Consider the following 15,911-nt stretch of genomic DNA (forward strand, 5'->3'; position numbering starts at 1 on the left):
GTTTTTTTTTCTAGGTTCTGGTATAATAGCAGGGTTATTTGTGCCACTAGCTCACCGACTCTCATATGATTATTGCATCATCTTCCATATCCATATCTTCCGAGTAAATGTGGGGTTTCCGAATCGTTCTGGACGGTATACTGTCTCCTGTTGGGTATTTTTCAATGGGATTATACAATGACTAATGCAGTTAGAATAGTTTTATGGAATGTATGGGGGATGAATGACAAATATAAGAGGGCTGCTGTATTTCAGTATCTCAATCCGCTCAAGCCACATATCGTCCTCCTGCAGGAAACACACTTGGATGGTAGCAGGGTGTTGGCGTTACGCAGGCCTTGGTTGCAGAGGGCTCTGCATGCTACCCACTCTACTTTTGCCAGAGGGGTCTCAAGCCTCATAAGTAAGAAGGTCCCATGCTACGTTCATCAGGTGATTTCCGATCCAGAGGGTCTGTATGTGGCTGTAGTGTTGGATATCTGTCAAAGTACATTACTTGTTGTCAACGTATACCTACCTCCACCATTTCACCCCCAACTAATGTTTGATCTGCTAAACTGGCTCCTTTTGTACATCTTCCTATGGTTTTGATGGGGGATTTTAATACTATTCTTGATGCTGCCTTGGACTCCTCCAACCCGAATAGGTTGGGTTCTTCTTTCCTGGGCCTCAACAGCTGGGCTTTCCGAGTTGTGGCGCTGGGAACATCCAATGACTAAAAGTTACTCCAATCTCCCTAAAGCGCACCGCTTAGCGGCCAGAATTGATCTTGCTTTTGGTAACGCTCCTCTATTAACATTATTGCAAGAGGCTGAATACTTAGCCGGGGGTCTGTTTGATCACAACCCGTTGGCCATTACATTAGCTTTCTCCTTAGGAACAAAGAGAGGATCCTGGAGATCGTCTCCAGGCTGGCTGCAAGTAGACCAGATATCCTCCCACCTCCAAACGTCTATAGCCTCATATTGGTCAACTAACACAGTTAGTGGAGCCTCCTGTGGTGTGGGATGCGTTCAAAGCAGTTGTCAGGGGGGCAATTAACTTCTTCAATCAAATCGGCCGTAAGGATCATAATGCCGAGATGACTACACTACAAGCTAGGGAGAGGGATTGTGCAGAGGAACACGCTGCGACTCCCTCGGATGAGTAATTTACATCTTTATTGGAGGCGCAGCATCTTCTCTCTTTATAAAAGTAGGAATACCGCGCTAACAGATTTGTAACAATAAGCGGCAGCATACAGTGCGATCACACCAATAATCAAAAATCTAGTAAAAAAAGCTGCGCTAAACATAAAATTAAAGTCCATACAAATGACATCAAAGGAAAAAATTATATGTCCTTCAAGAGCATAAACACCACCACCGTGCACCTATAGACAATAGTGCTAATCCACCGTAGTAGTTGATTCAGCTTACCAGATGGCAAGCATAAAGGAGCAAGTGGCTATAGCCCAGCCAAGGCCTTTCAGCTTGCTGCCGCTCCTGGTGTTCGTATGCGCAACTCTGCTAATTTTAATGTAAGTGACTACATGTTTTATAAATAAATATTTGGAGGATATTACACTATGGCCAGTCTCTCTTTCCTCTGAGCTATCTGGGTTTCCATTGCAACATGTGGACACCGTGAGTGAGCTTGGAGATTTACCCCCCGCCATTTGAACACCGGGAGCGGCAGCAAGCTGAAAGGCCTTGGCTGGGCTATAGCCACTTGCCCCTTTATGCTTGCCATCTGGTAAGCTGAATCAACTACTACGGTGGATTAGCACTATTGTCTATAGGTGCACGGTGGTGGTGTTTATGCTCTTGAAGGACATATAATTTTTTCCTTTGATGTCATTTGTATGGACTTTAATTTTATGTTTAGCGCAGCTTTTTTACTAGATCTTCTCTGTTTACACTACTCTGATCTGGCCCATACTGAATCTGGACATAGGGCAGAGTCTTTATTTTCCCAAGGAGATAAAAATTGCAAGCTTTTGGCCATGTTAGTGGCGGATCATGCACCTCCTCCAAATATTCCTACTATTAGAAGGTTAGGGGGTGACTTGGTTACAGATCCTTCAGCTATAATGGCAGAATTTATCCAGTATTTTTCCCTACTCTATGCACCTATCTAGCCCTGCGATACAGCAGGTTTGGATCAGTTGCTGGGAGAATTGTCCCTCCCGATCCTCTCAGATGAGGAGAGGGAAACCTTTGATTCTAGAATCACACGTCTGGAGAATGAAGCAACTATTTTTGCCTCCCCCCCATTAAGGTCCCTGGGCCTGATGGCTTTTCCGCTGATTTTTATAGGTCTTATGCTGAGCCACTGGCCCCTAGACTTTGTGCCTTGTTCGAGTATTGCTTAGGTCAACAGACCCTCCCAAATTCTATGCTTGAGCCTTATGTGATCCTCCTTCTCAAGCCGGGCAAGGATCCCATGGAGTGCTCCTCTTATCGTCCAATTGCTTTATTAACCACTTCAGCCCCAGAAGGATTTGCCCCCTTAATGACCAGGCCATTTTTTGCGATACGGCACTGCGTTGCTTTAACTGACAATTGCGCGATGCTGTACCCAAACAAAATTGGCGTTCTTTTTTTCCCCACTAATAGAGCTTTCTTTTGGTGGTATTTGATCACCTCTGCGGTATTTATTTTTTGCACTATAAACAAAGAGCAACACTTTTTTTTAATTTTTGCTATAATACATATCCAAAAAAAAAAAATATATATATATATAAAAAAAAAGGATTGATTCATCAGTTTAGGCCGATATATATTCTTTTACATATTTTTGGTAAAAAAAAAAAAAAAATATCACAGTAGGCGTATATTGATTGGTTTGCGCAAAAGTTATAGCGTCTACAAAATAGGGGATAGATTTATGTCATTTTTATTTTTTTACTAGTAATGGAGGTGATCTGTGATTTTTAGCGGGACTGCGACATTGCGGCAGACAGATCGGTCACTTTTTTTGGGACCACTGACATTTATACAGCGATCAGTGCTATAACTAGCCACTGAATACTGTGTAAATGTCACTGGCAGGGAAGGGGTTAACACTAGGGGGCGATCAAGGGGTTAAGTGTGTTCTAACTGTAGGGGGGATGGGCTACCAGGGACATGACAGATCACTGTTCCCGATCACTGGGAACAGTAGATCCCTGTCATGTCCCCTGTCAGAACGGGGAATCGCCTTGTTTACAAAAGGCAGTTCCCCGTTCTGCCTGTGTAATAGGCGATCGAGTCCGCCCAACCCACGGGCACGCTCCCGCATCGTGCAGCAGGAGCGAGAGAGCGCCATGTGCCCATTGTCGCGCCGCCGTACAGCTACGGCGATTTGCGCAGGAGAGCCGACCAAGTATGGTTAAACATGGACCTTCAAATCCTTACTAAAGTTTTAGCGTCTCGATTAGTCAAAATTATTTCCTCATTAGTGGATATAGACCAAACGGGTTTTTTGCCTGTTAAGTCAACTTATACAAACTTGCGTAGAGTATTCACCCATCTCCAAATTCCTAATACTGGCATGTCACCCAGGGTGCTAGTGTCAATCGATATTGAAAAAGCCTTCGCCTTCAATTGGCAGTTTATGCATAAGGTCCTGGAGCTACTGGGATTTGGGCCCAATTTTGGACGTTTGATCGCATTGCTTTATAGTACTTCCCGAGTGGCAATTAGACTGGATCTTGCTGTTTCTCCCTTTTTTAACATAGGAAGGGGAACCAGACAGGGCTGCCCATTGTCCCCCTTCCTTTTTGCTCTTATTATGGAGCCTTTGGCCCTTAGAGCATCAAAACCATCCGGGGCCATTTGAGTGGCATCCATTAGTGAATGTCTCACATTATATGCTGATGACTTAATTTTATTTCCTAAAAGACCCAGGACCATCACTTCAAATGTCATTAAAAATTTAAAACAAGTTTGCTTCCTTTTTTGGCCTTAGGGTAAATTGGGGCAAGTCATCTATTTTACCGCTGGACGACAGGGCCAGGAAGTGTCCGACCCTGACCTTCCGTTGCGCTGGGTCACGTCCCTCACTAACCTTGGAGTTCGGATCACAGCAAATGTTCATGGCTATATGGCCCTAAATCTAGCCCCATTAGTGACAAAATGTAAACAGAGTCCAGGCTTGGAAAAGCTTCCATTGTCATTAATAGTCAGAGTAAACCTCCTTAAAATGAAATTTCTCCCTGTTATCTTGTACTTTTTGAGACACGCACCGACTTGGGTACCTAAAGCATTCTTTAAAAAGTTAGATATACTCACTAGCTCCTTCCTTTGGTCCCCATTAGCCCCTCAAATAGGGATAAAAGGCTTGCAAGAACTTTGGGTTCAGGGAGATCTGGCTCTTCCCGATTGACAAAAATATTACTATGCCGGGCAAATGGTATTTGTCTGTCTTTGGCTCACGGCAGACGATGGGGATGCGGCCACGGTACTGGAGGCAGCACACTTGGGCTCCTATGAAAGCCTACGTCTGGCAGTCTTCAGGGGCCCTAGCTCTAGTCTTCCTCTTACGACAACCACGAAGGCCACTTTGAAGGCGTGGGATGCAGCATTGAAACTGGCTTGTCCGAGTCATGTGGGTGTTTCGCCGTCGTCTCCTATATGGATGAACCCTCGACCTCCCCCAATTTTATCACATACCAGATGCCACACTTTGGTCTACAAGGGGTATCAAGTTATTGGGGACATAACCAGAGAGGGAGAGCTTTTAACCTTAAAGCGGAGTTCCATCCATAAATGGAACTTCCGTTTATCCAGTTCCTCCCCCCCTCTGGTGTCACATTTCACACCTTTCAGGGGGGAGCAGATACCTGTCTAATCCAGGTATTTCCTCCTGCTTCAGGCGAAAGATCGCTGCAGAATCCGCTGTAATCTACGGCCTGTCCGGCCCCTCCTCTGTTCCCCCCGCTGTCTTCTGGGAGACACACAGGTCACAGAAGACAACAGGGACCACTCAGAACGCACAGCGAGATTTAGCGTTCGCAGTAGGGAACCAGGCTGTGAAGCCGCAAGATGCTGGCACCTCCACCTGGAGCCGAGGGACGGGTCGGCTTCGGTGAGGATATCGCGGGCGCTCTGGACAGGTACGTGTCCTTATATTAAAAGTCAGCAGCTGCAGTATTTGTAGCTGCTGATATTTAAATTTTTTTTTCAGGCGGACCTCCACTTTAAAGCAAGACATGACCTCCCTAATTTCCATTTCTTGCTTTTCCTTCAACTTCGTCATGCCTTTCAGGTTCAGTTTCGTAATATGGTGGTAGAGACTCTGCCTTCTGATCTTGTCAACTGAATGGTCCCAATTTACAGAGCAACCTATATTTACAGAGGGTGTGAATTTTTTTTTATAATGTCTGGCATAACTGATTATCAACAACTTCCAATGCAGGATGAATTAGTGTGGCATGATATTGGGTGATCCACATGTTCAGGAATATATATCTATGCAGGTAAAAAATAAATACTGCGCTTACACTGATTAGAGAAAAGCTGCGACTAGAAAGTAGTAAGCTGAAAATAGTGTAAGTCAAAAAAAAGTCGCGCTGACAACTAAAGTGACAAAAGGCAAATGCCTGAAAAATGATGTGAATGTGAAGATTGAATGTGGGTCATTGAGTGAAAGTGTCAAACACTATGAAAGAAATTAAAAATACTATTAAGTGAATAAAATATAAATGAGAATAATTGTGTATATGACAAAAAAAACAGATATTGCATATCACAATCAGTAAACAATATGTACCTCTAGTGTCAATATGTACATTAATACAGCTTAACTGTAACCACAGAGCCAAACCATAATAGTGCAACAACATAAGAAACTGAAAAGCTAAAGAAAGTCCGTGATTCAAAAAAGCAGTATTAAATAAAGTCCATCCATATTACATTGACATGCATAGATTAAAACTAATCTCCAGGTGCTCTGTGAAGTAATGTAACAGGATCTCGCTGTGATAGGATATAAGGTGCGTAGATAAACCTCCACCTCCAAGAAAAATTGCTGCCTCTTACCAGATGGAAATGGTCTCTAAATTACAGGAGACCCAGGAGGCAGATGGCTGTACCCCAGCCAGGGATCTTTAAGCAGGCACTCAGCGTACGGGACCTGGGACTCACTCCACACAGCCTCAGCATTTATGGAAATATTGCCATGTAAAAGATAAATTGCTCCACATAGTGTAAAATCCAGCGATTTATTGTATAAAAAAATATAAAGATTGCACTTACAAAAGCATCGTAAATTGCAGGTATGTAAAATAGAAAGCCGGCCGGCTCCAAGAAAACTCGTGTCCTACGAGTCTGTGTATCGCGGTGTCGTCGGGACGTAGCTCCTCCTCCCTACGCCGTTTCGTCACAACAGGACGTGGTCACGGGATCTAGGATCCAGGTCTAGGTATATTGCTCCTCTTAGTTAGAATATGAAGGTTTTATGTCTCAATCTCCCTGCGTTAGTCCCAATGGTTGTACCATATTATAAGAAAGGTTATCACATTAAACAAGGATAGGTGACGCACTCCTCATCCTACCACTAACGTCTTGGGTTGTCAGTTGAGCTAGTGTTTGGAAGGGGGAGGGGGGGTGAGACTTTTGGGTTGTTGTGTTAGAAGGTCTTTGTTAGATAGCAATCTTTGAGGTGTTATGTTGGCCCTGTGCAGCCTCTTTGGTGGCACTGTCATAACACAGTGTCACTATGTTTTGTATTCCTTTATTGCAAATCTAAATAAATAGAATTTATTAAAAAAAAATAAAAAATGGAGATTTACTTATAATATAACCAAGGGTGCCTAGCCATGCATCTCGGGCAGGGTAACTTTGTGTGTAAATAAATAATACTACCTTATTAGCCACAGCATTGGCACTAGCCCTAGCATCAAAAATGAAGATTTTGTGGGATTGCGCATTGGCATCCATGATGGATTGGAGGTACTTCTCATCTTCTTTACACCTCTTCCCAGTGACCCCTGGAGTGGGCTGACTGCATCGTGTGATAGTAGCCTGAGTTTCTGGATGAATCCAAGAGAGGACCTGTAAAAAAAAAAAAAAAAAAAAAACAGTTTAGTGACCCAGATCATAACAAACCGCTCCAACACATTAGAATTGAATTTAATTTGGGGGTCCCTTCATATCTCGAGGAACTGTGGACAATGCAGCACCAGAGTTACACTGGGACAAAAGCACAAAACCTGTTTGAAAGGAAGTGCAAGAAGGCTAGTTTACTGGCTGTGATTCCGACGCTCTGACTCTGCCAGAGTTGCTGAATGAGAGAACATAGTATAGAATTAAGTCTAATGCCCCGTACACACGATCGGATTTTCCGAAACAAATGTTGGATGTGAGCTTGTTGGCGGAAAGTCAGACTGTGTGTATGCTCCATCAAACATTTATTGTCGGACTTTCCACCAACAAATGTTGGCTAGCAGGTTCTCAAATTTCCGCTAACAAATTTTTGTTGTTGGAATTTCCGATCGTGTGTACACAAGTCCGTCGGACAAATGCCCGCGCATGCTCATAAGCAGATACAGCCGGTCTTGTCAACTAGCGTTCGTAATGGAGATTTAACATTCGTGACGTGGCAAATTAGGAAATCTCCAAATGAAGCGCACAATTCTCTTCTTCTTTAATGGGATAATAATGAAGCTGCTTTGCTGGTGATACTGATGGAGTTATTGCAAACGAATTTTCAAAGGCTTTTTTTTCAGGTGATATCAAGAATAATAATAGCGCTAAATGAAAAAACGCAAAAAGAAAAGTGTGAATCAACACTCACCAAACTAAAGAGCTGAAAAACCACGTAGTACGTCTAGTATGTCACTACGTTTGTAATTGTTGGCCAACATTTGTGTGACCGTGTGTATGCAAAACAAGTTGGAGCCAACAGCCTTCGAACAAAATTTCACGGTTTTGTTGTCGTAAAGTCCGATCGTGTGTACGGGGCATTACACTTTTCTAGCCCACATTTATAGGATAGTTTGTCCAACTTCAGTATGTCTCAGGTATGTTTCCTGGAACGAGTCCGAGTCACTTTAAAGTGCAGCTCCAGGATATTAGCGACCCCCCAACCTCCCCTTCCATCCCCTCTAACAGCTGGTATGAAAAAAAAAAAGGGGGAGTATAGTGGCACTTGGAGAGAGATGGATGGGTGGGAAACAAAACTATAGGTAAAGGTGATTATGATCATAAAATCCAGTTGTTGGGGGTAGCTTGGACCCTAGAAAGTTCAGGCTAGAATGGGTTAAGAACAAGTTCGATGGGTTAAAGATGTATATAGCACTCTAGAGGTGCAGCCAGCTGTGGAATAGGAAGCATCTCTGTAGATATATAATGTGGAGAACTCAGAGCTCTTCTGAGCGCAGTATATTAAAATGATTAATGATGAAATTATTAACAGGAAAAAATTAAATAAGAATTAACTTACAGGGTAAGGGTTAAAATGGCTAGTCACAAGGGGAGGCTCGCTGTGTAGTCCTGATCCAGATAGCCGGCGGTGTGGGATGCTGCTGCTGTCTCGCTAGCTGCAGGGGTTTCCAAGGCTTCGAGTCAAGGTGGCAGTCGTCTCCCCGTCACTGGATGTGGGGCACAGGGCCAGCAGGTGCGTGTTTGGAGCATGCGTGCTCCTTCTTCAGGCTAAAGAAGGAGCACGCATGCTCAGACCGGGTACCTGCTGGCCCTGTTCCCCACATTCAGTTACATCACAGACAGCTATCTGGATCAGGACTACAGAGCGAGCCTCCCCTTGTGACTAGCCATTTTAACCCTTACCCTGTGAGTTAATTCTTATTTTAATTTTTTATCTTAATAAATTCATCATTAATCATTTTAATATACTGCACTCAGAAGAGCGTCGCTGTTCTCCACATTATATATGAAAAAAAAAAAAAAAAAAAAAAACCTAACCAGATACCCATTTTACCTATCAGAAGCCACAGTCTTGCAATGATCCTTCTCTCTTCTTCTGTTTACTTCCTGGGTTGTCCACATCACATTACCTGCACAATGTGGACATCTCTTATTGATAGAGGTAACACTTGCTAAGACCAAGTCCACTCTCATAGGCTCCAGAGGCAGGAAGGAAAACCCACACGGGCAGTGAGGGGACCAGTGCCCAAGAAGATAATGAACAGGGAAAAATGTCTGGTCCTCAGGGCAGGAAATTAGTTTGGATCATAGGGGAAGCTGGGACTTTGATCCATTACATTGCAGGATGGCTTAAGCCTAGTACACACCAGTAGTTTTTTTTCGTTCAACCCAGTAGGGTTGAACAGAAAAAAAAACTGACGCCTCTGAAGAAGCCGCTGTACTAACTATCCGGTGTCAGTACAGTGATCTCTCCTGCTTTGCTACTGTGTTCTGAGAGGAGGACGCCAACTCTCCGAGAACACTCCGGTCAGCGCTGATCGGCAGACCTTTCGACAGACCGACTCTAGTACACACGGGCCAAATGTTGGGCGATTTCCATTGAACCGGCTGATGCCGCCGGATATTCGGCCTGTGTGTACTAGGCTTTAGGCAGAGGTGTTTGAAATCAAGACTGAGAAGTAAAGTAATTGATGCACAATGCACTATTTAAAGGATAAGGGGGGGAGGTTCCACCCTCTGGAACATGTTAAGCCGGCCATAGATGGCTTTGAACCAAGGGCAGGCTGATCCATCAATCATCTTGGGTACAACCAGTATGTCGTATTGTTAAGATGCAATTTATTGAGCAGTGGCTATAGCCGCTACCAATAATCACTGTGTTCTCCCAGCAGGGATGGCTCCCCATTTCCCCCCCCCCAACCTTGCCAGGAGGGATTCCCCCAACACTGTGTTTATGGGGGAATTTGAACAGTACTGTATAATTAACTAGAAGAGACACTGGTCTTACTGGTATACGCCCATCCTCCTTAGTTCATCATCAGACATAGTTACTGGGACGACCAGAGTGGCTGGGTAGGTGTCACAAAGATCATATCGGTCGTTTACTCTTGTAATTCTCCAACTCTCATTAGGCACCCCCTAAAAAATATAACATTGAGGCATTGTTACAAACTGATTAAAAAAAAAAGGAAATTAAACAATAGTGATGTTTAACTCCTGAACTGATATTCTGCATTTGTGTTTTAATATTGCTAGCGACTATATTAGCCATCATGTGAGATTAGAGGACCTATACAGGAGAACCAATACATTAAAAAGAGGTGAAGCGTTCACTGTGACTTTACCTTGACAGTTGACATATCATCAAGAGAAGCAAACATGTTACTGGGCTCTTGTGAGGACAAAGTAATACTTCAGCCCTCCTATTTGGTATGGAAACCAATGAGGATCCCCACCATAAAGGATCACCAGTGGTGGACGGTGGAAATTTTTTTTTGGGGGGGCGGCAAACTGTATGCCACCACCCCCCCTCCCGGTCTGTAGCACTTACCCCATTACCGGCGGCTTCCCTTGCTCGGCGGTGGCGGCCTCCCATTCTCCTGCTCTCCATGGGTCATCACGGCGACGGCTTCCATTTCCTCCCTCCTCCTTGGCGGCCAATCGGGAGTCTTCTCTTTTCAGACAATCGGAAAACGGGTCTCACACACGCTTCTGATTGGCCGGATTAGGGATAAGTGTTTCAACAGTATATTCATTTGCTGTTGTAACACACCTAGGTGGGCTCCGTTCGCATTTTCTGCGACCCGAGCCCACCCTATTTTGAATCCTATTAGAACCTCTGGCTCTAATCAGGTGTAAAAAAAAAATAAAAAAAAAAAAAAACAACCCTGGCCGCTGTAATTCACGTGCCCGGTGTTGTAATTATGATGAAGAAATAACCATCTCTCATAAGTTTAAAGATGGGAACATATGGTTGCAAAGTCAGGCCTCAAAACAGAAGTTAAGCCCAGGGCGGTCGCGTGAGAATTTTTTAAAAGTAGAACATGCTGTGTTCTTATCACTCAGTTATAAATCTGTACATAGATTGTCTGATCAAAAAGTATATTTTATGATCTCTAAACAAGATTCATTTGAGAAGCTTTGAAGCAACAATAAAGCATGGGAAACCCAGCAAACGCCATTGTTTTCCCAGGTGAGACGAGCCACTATCAAACAATGTCTTACAAGAAAATTGTGGAGGGCGTTTACCCAGCTGGACGCTTCTAAGAATTGTAAATGAGACAAGAGTTAATAGATATCAGGCTTGTCTACTTAAAATCCTAAACTATGTAGGAATCCAAATATATCACCTATATCTATGGACATTCTATAATGAATATCATAATGTGCCTAATATGCCTAAAAGGAATTATTACATTTTGGTTATATGTTTAGGGCAATTGTTTATTGAAAATCATACCATCTATGCAGATATCTAACGGAACCCATTGTTTAGACTCTAGGAATTGTTTATACAGCTAAAATCTATCTAAATATTCATTGAGACTGAACAAAGTTAATTTCAAACATTTCTGAGAGACAGCATTCTGTCTACTCAGTGATATTTTAAAATACATATGATTATAAGTCATTCAAATTATATATTATATTCCAGGTCATAGATACAATTATGACTTTAGTGTCTACTGACCTAATGATCATTCTGCCATAAGGTAAAAATATAACATTTTGATGTAGAACAAATTAGAAGTAAGAATTGTTTTAAGATACCAATCATTGTTATGAAAGACATAAATCGTGACTACATCTGCATAAAAATGTACATATAGTATGTGTCGTTCCAAGATAAATAAGTATTCATAGGATATACAAGAATTATACGTTTATCCAAATAGATAATCATTTTATGCGATATTGATTATTCAAAAATTATACTGAGTGTATTGTATATTGTATCGGTTACCAGAGTCCCTGAATAAATATTATATATATATATATTCATTCATCAGAACCAATATACAAACAGATACACATTATGAAAATAGAAAATATTATTTAACAGATAGTTCAGAACACGTTTTTCTGCCCTCAGACATGCCTAGTGGTTGAAGGTGATATTACCTGAATTCACAAAAAAGTTAATCATTAGATTTTTTTCCAACCAATGGAAAAGAAGTCATACCTTTTGGGCTGAGCCTATTATATTTTTTATGATCCTATTGTCTAAACATGGTATTTAGAAGCAGGATAGATGCCATGAGAGAACACTCAATCACACATGCAGACACACACACTCCACTCATCAACTCATACCTCTACATTCATGAAGATGCCTGAACACCTTATGTTTTGAAACTCGGAGGTCGCAAGAAGCAATACCTCTTTAAGAGTAGCCATCTTGAAAGCCACAGCAACCATTCTAAAAACTCTGGTAACCAGCAATTTAGACCAGTAGCTATTATTTTGGAACGGGTAATTATGTCATGTTGATTTTTACCTTATATACATTTGTGTTATCTTAAATATTTACTTATTGATTTTTATACAGTTGAATAACTATTTCCCTCAAATCAGTAACCGCCTTTTAGATTTTTCACTAAAAGATTCAATTTTCAATATTTTCCATTTGCACAGTTTCCGTTTTATTGGCATAACAAACGTCTAATTTTATTTCACGTTGTTAACCACTTACTTACCTGCAGTATAGCAACAGTTGAAATTGTGAAAAACAGACATTCTGTCTTATTGTCATTTTTATAAGGTTATTAATTCTACAGGGAAGTTTATCATTGCTGTGTCCTTTCAAAAGGTACTACACTCCCATTTCGCGGGTGTTTCAATTGATATTAAAGCTTTTATGTAGCACAATTATTATTTTAATTTTATGTAACATTTGTTTTGTCAACCAATCTATATATAACTATTTTGTATGGTTATATGTCTGGGAAGTTTATCATTGCTGTGTCCTTTCAAAAGGTACTACACTCTTAATTTTGTGTAGCACAATCAGTATTTTAATTTTATGTAACGTTTGTTTTTGTTAACCAATATATAACTATTTTGTATGATTACATGTCTGGTGAATGAATTTCATATTTTTAGACTGCGGTCATATTTGATTCATCCTGTATCTTAAAAATATTATCGTTTAAAAATTACTCAATCATAAATACCATGCAGGAAAATTATCCTCATAAGCACGACACCTGCAAAAGGGGTTGAACGCATGAATAGGGGATGGCCGCGGCGACCATAGATAGATTCATGCATCCATTGCATATAGGGGGTGACCTGGAGCGAGGGGGGCGGCACCCGGGCGCTCCTAATGGACGGGCTGCCACTGAGTATCACTTAAATGCAGAAGACAATTTCCCTTTTTCACCAACAAATTCTAGCCTAAATTATAATCTGTTCATAGACTGCAATTAACATCCGATCTAAATGTAGAAGTGTTGTCTCCCTGTGCACAGGGTTGCCCTAGGCCTCGATCACACATGGCGTACACCTGTGCAGAGCAGTGTTTACCCACACAGGGAAGCACAGATGTTTTGTGCATTCCTGTGCAGGCAGTCCCATTGATGCCAATTGGAATGCAGCGGCTGCACAGAGACAGCATGGATGGAGGATGCACGTGGGTCCATGTAGTTTCAAATGCACGTTAAGTAAGAGACAAATTAAAGTTTAACTCCAGCTAAAACTTTTAAGCAGTTATAGCAACAGCTTTTTTTTTTTTTCAAAGTGGAACTTCAGTCAGAAAAGTCCTACTAAAGACAGGTATAGCTATGTAAAACGACAAAAATAAGTCCCTATACTGTTTTAAATCCAGTAATGCACTGTCTTGTGTCTTGCTCTGCTCATACTCAGTTGCTCTCTATTTTTGGCACTGTGCAGAAGTTGTAGAGTACGATCTGCTGACAGCCTAAAGTATTACTGCTGTTCGAGGGGGCTCTGGGCTTCAGCAAAATGGCAGCTTTGGCAAGAAGGAGGCAAAGGACTGCCAAAGACACTTAGGGGTAATTTACTAACACTGGAAAGAGAAACATTTGAAAGTTAGAAGCTGATTGGCTACTATGCACAACTGTGCCAGATTTTGCACTCTCCAGTTTTAGTAAATCAACCCCTTAGAATTTCAGAATAATCAGTCTGCTCCATGAAAGAGAAAGGAGAATGTGTAGAAATGACTGGAGCTGCCACTTTGGACACAAATCATGTTTAGGAGTTTTTTTTGTTTTGTTTTTGTGTTTTAGACAAGAATATTGTGAATTTTAAATATACTACGTACCTGTCTTCTGTACTCTAGTATGGGGTCATACACCTTCCAGCCATTTTCCACAAAGGCTTCCTTGTATTCAAAGGCAAACATAGGCTGTGAAAGGCAAACAGTTACTATAATTAATGTATTTGAACAAGTCTATAAATACTAAAATACAAAAGAACACTACACTAAAGCTGACCATACATGGATTGAAATTGAGATGGTTTAAACAGGAACCGTGGAAAAAAAAAATGGAACCACCTTTGGTCAGCTTAAGAGAGCTTTCCTTACAGATGTTAAGTAATCTGGGCTTTTCTGGGCTATATAAGAAGTATCTAGGCTTACACCTCAAATAAAATGCCACAGACAGTGCTGAGAGGGGAATCCCTCCTTCTGAGACACTGTATTCTCCCAGTGGGCGGGGAGGAAGCCGTTCCAGCTGGGAGAAGAGAGTGATTATTGCTAGTGGCTATAGCAGCTGCTAGATATGACCGCCAGTGAATCCAGCAGGCTGGCTGTACCAAAGTTGATCAACCAACTTGGTACATTCAGCCTGCCCACACACGGTTTCGAATCTCAGCCGGTTCCTGCTGAACCGGCCGAAATTCAGGCTGGGTTCACACTAGTCCGGTGTGAATTGCAGCTCAGATTTCCCTGTAAAGATAAAAAGCAGTTGTTCATCGGTTCCTCTCTGTTGTAGCTGTGGATCAGCTGACCTGGGAGAGGGGGGGAGGTGTAGGAGGAGGGGGAGAGAACACATCTGCAAATCAGATGCATTGCCATTGAAGATTATGTGCCTGCAATTCGCACTGCACTACCTAGAAATTGCACACAAATTTTGTGCAATGTGGATGCAACGCACATATGTGAACCATACCCATTGAAAACTTTTTTTTTTGAATGTTCTGCGAATTGGATGCGGTGTAAGCCACATTCAATTTGCAATAGTGTCAACCCAGCCTCAAACTGTCTAAGGCTGGCCTGAGTTCACCTTTACAAAAAAAAAAAAAAAATTTTTTTTAAAACTACCTATGAAGATAAGGGGTGTTTGTAGATAAAAACAAGCTGTGCAGCCCTGACTAAAGTTGAATAATGCCCTTGCTGTAGTTGTAGGCCATTTACATATCTCCCGAAGCCTGACTGTAGTACTTCCAGGACATTGCTAAGGCAGGCCAAAGACGATGCAATTTTCAGGAAAGAAAATCGTTCAATTCTTTAATCAACACAGTCAGTGTTAATGGTGGAATCCCTGCCACGGAGCTATTGTGTTCTCCCAGTGGGGAGCCGTCCCTGCCAGGAGAATATAAAGATTATTGTTAGCGGCTATAGTCACTAGCAATAATCACATGTAAAAATCTGACATGCTGATTGTACTCAAGTCAATCAATGGATCGACTTGGGTACAATCAGCTTGCTCATAGATGGTTCAAATCATTGAACCATCTATGGCTGGCTTAAGTGAGGCCTAGTCATTACCGCTCACCTTCAGCATCACAGGAGTGAGCTCTTTCTCTGATTCACACCCCCTCACATGGGCTTTCTCTTCCCTGATGCAGTAGCTCTGAGCTCAGTGTTTGAGAGTTCACTCCTGTGATGGTGGAGGTGAGTAGTAATGACTAGGCCTCACTTAGTAACGTTCTGGGAGTATTCCAGTCAGGCTTCATAGGGTATGTAAATGGCCTACACCTATAGCAGGGGCATTATTAAACTTTAGTCAAAACTGCACAGTTTGTTTTCATTTACAGACACCCCTTATTTGCAAAGGCAGTTTTTTTGACAAGGGTGAACTAACCCTTTCAAGCGCAACC

At 42.1% G+C, this 15,911-nt stretch overlaps 1 pseudogene; it reads right to left on the minus strand.

Moving 5' to 3' along the window:
* Positions 1 to 15,911, minus strand: part of LOC141126956 (phosphatidylinositol-3,5-bisphosphate 3-phosphatase MTMR2-like) — an 84,089-nt pseudogene that overhangs the window by 30,833 nt on the left and 37,345 nt on the right.

This window comes from Aquarana catesbeiana, linkage group LG02, assembly GCF_042186555.1.
Source record: "Aquarana catesbeiana isolate 2022-GZ linkage group LG02, ASM4218655v1, whole genome shotgun sequence".
NCBI classification, from domain to species: Eukaryota; Metazoa; Chordata; class Amphibia; order Anura; family Ranidae; genus Aquarana; species Aquarana catesbeiana.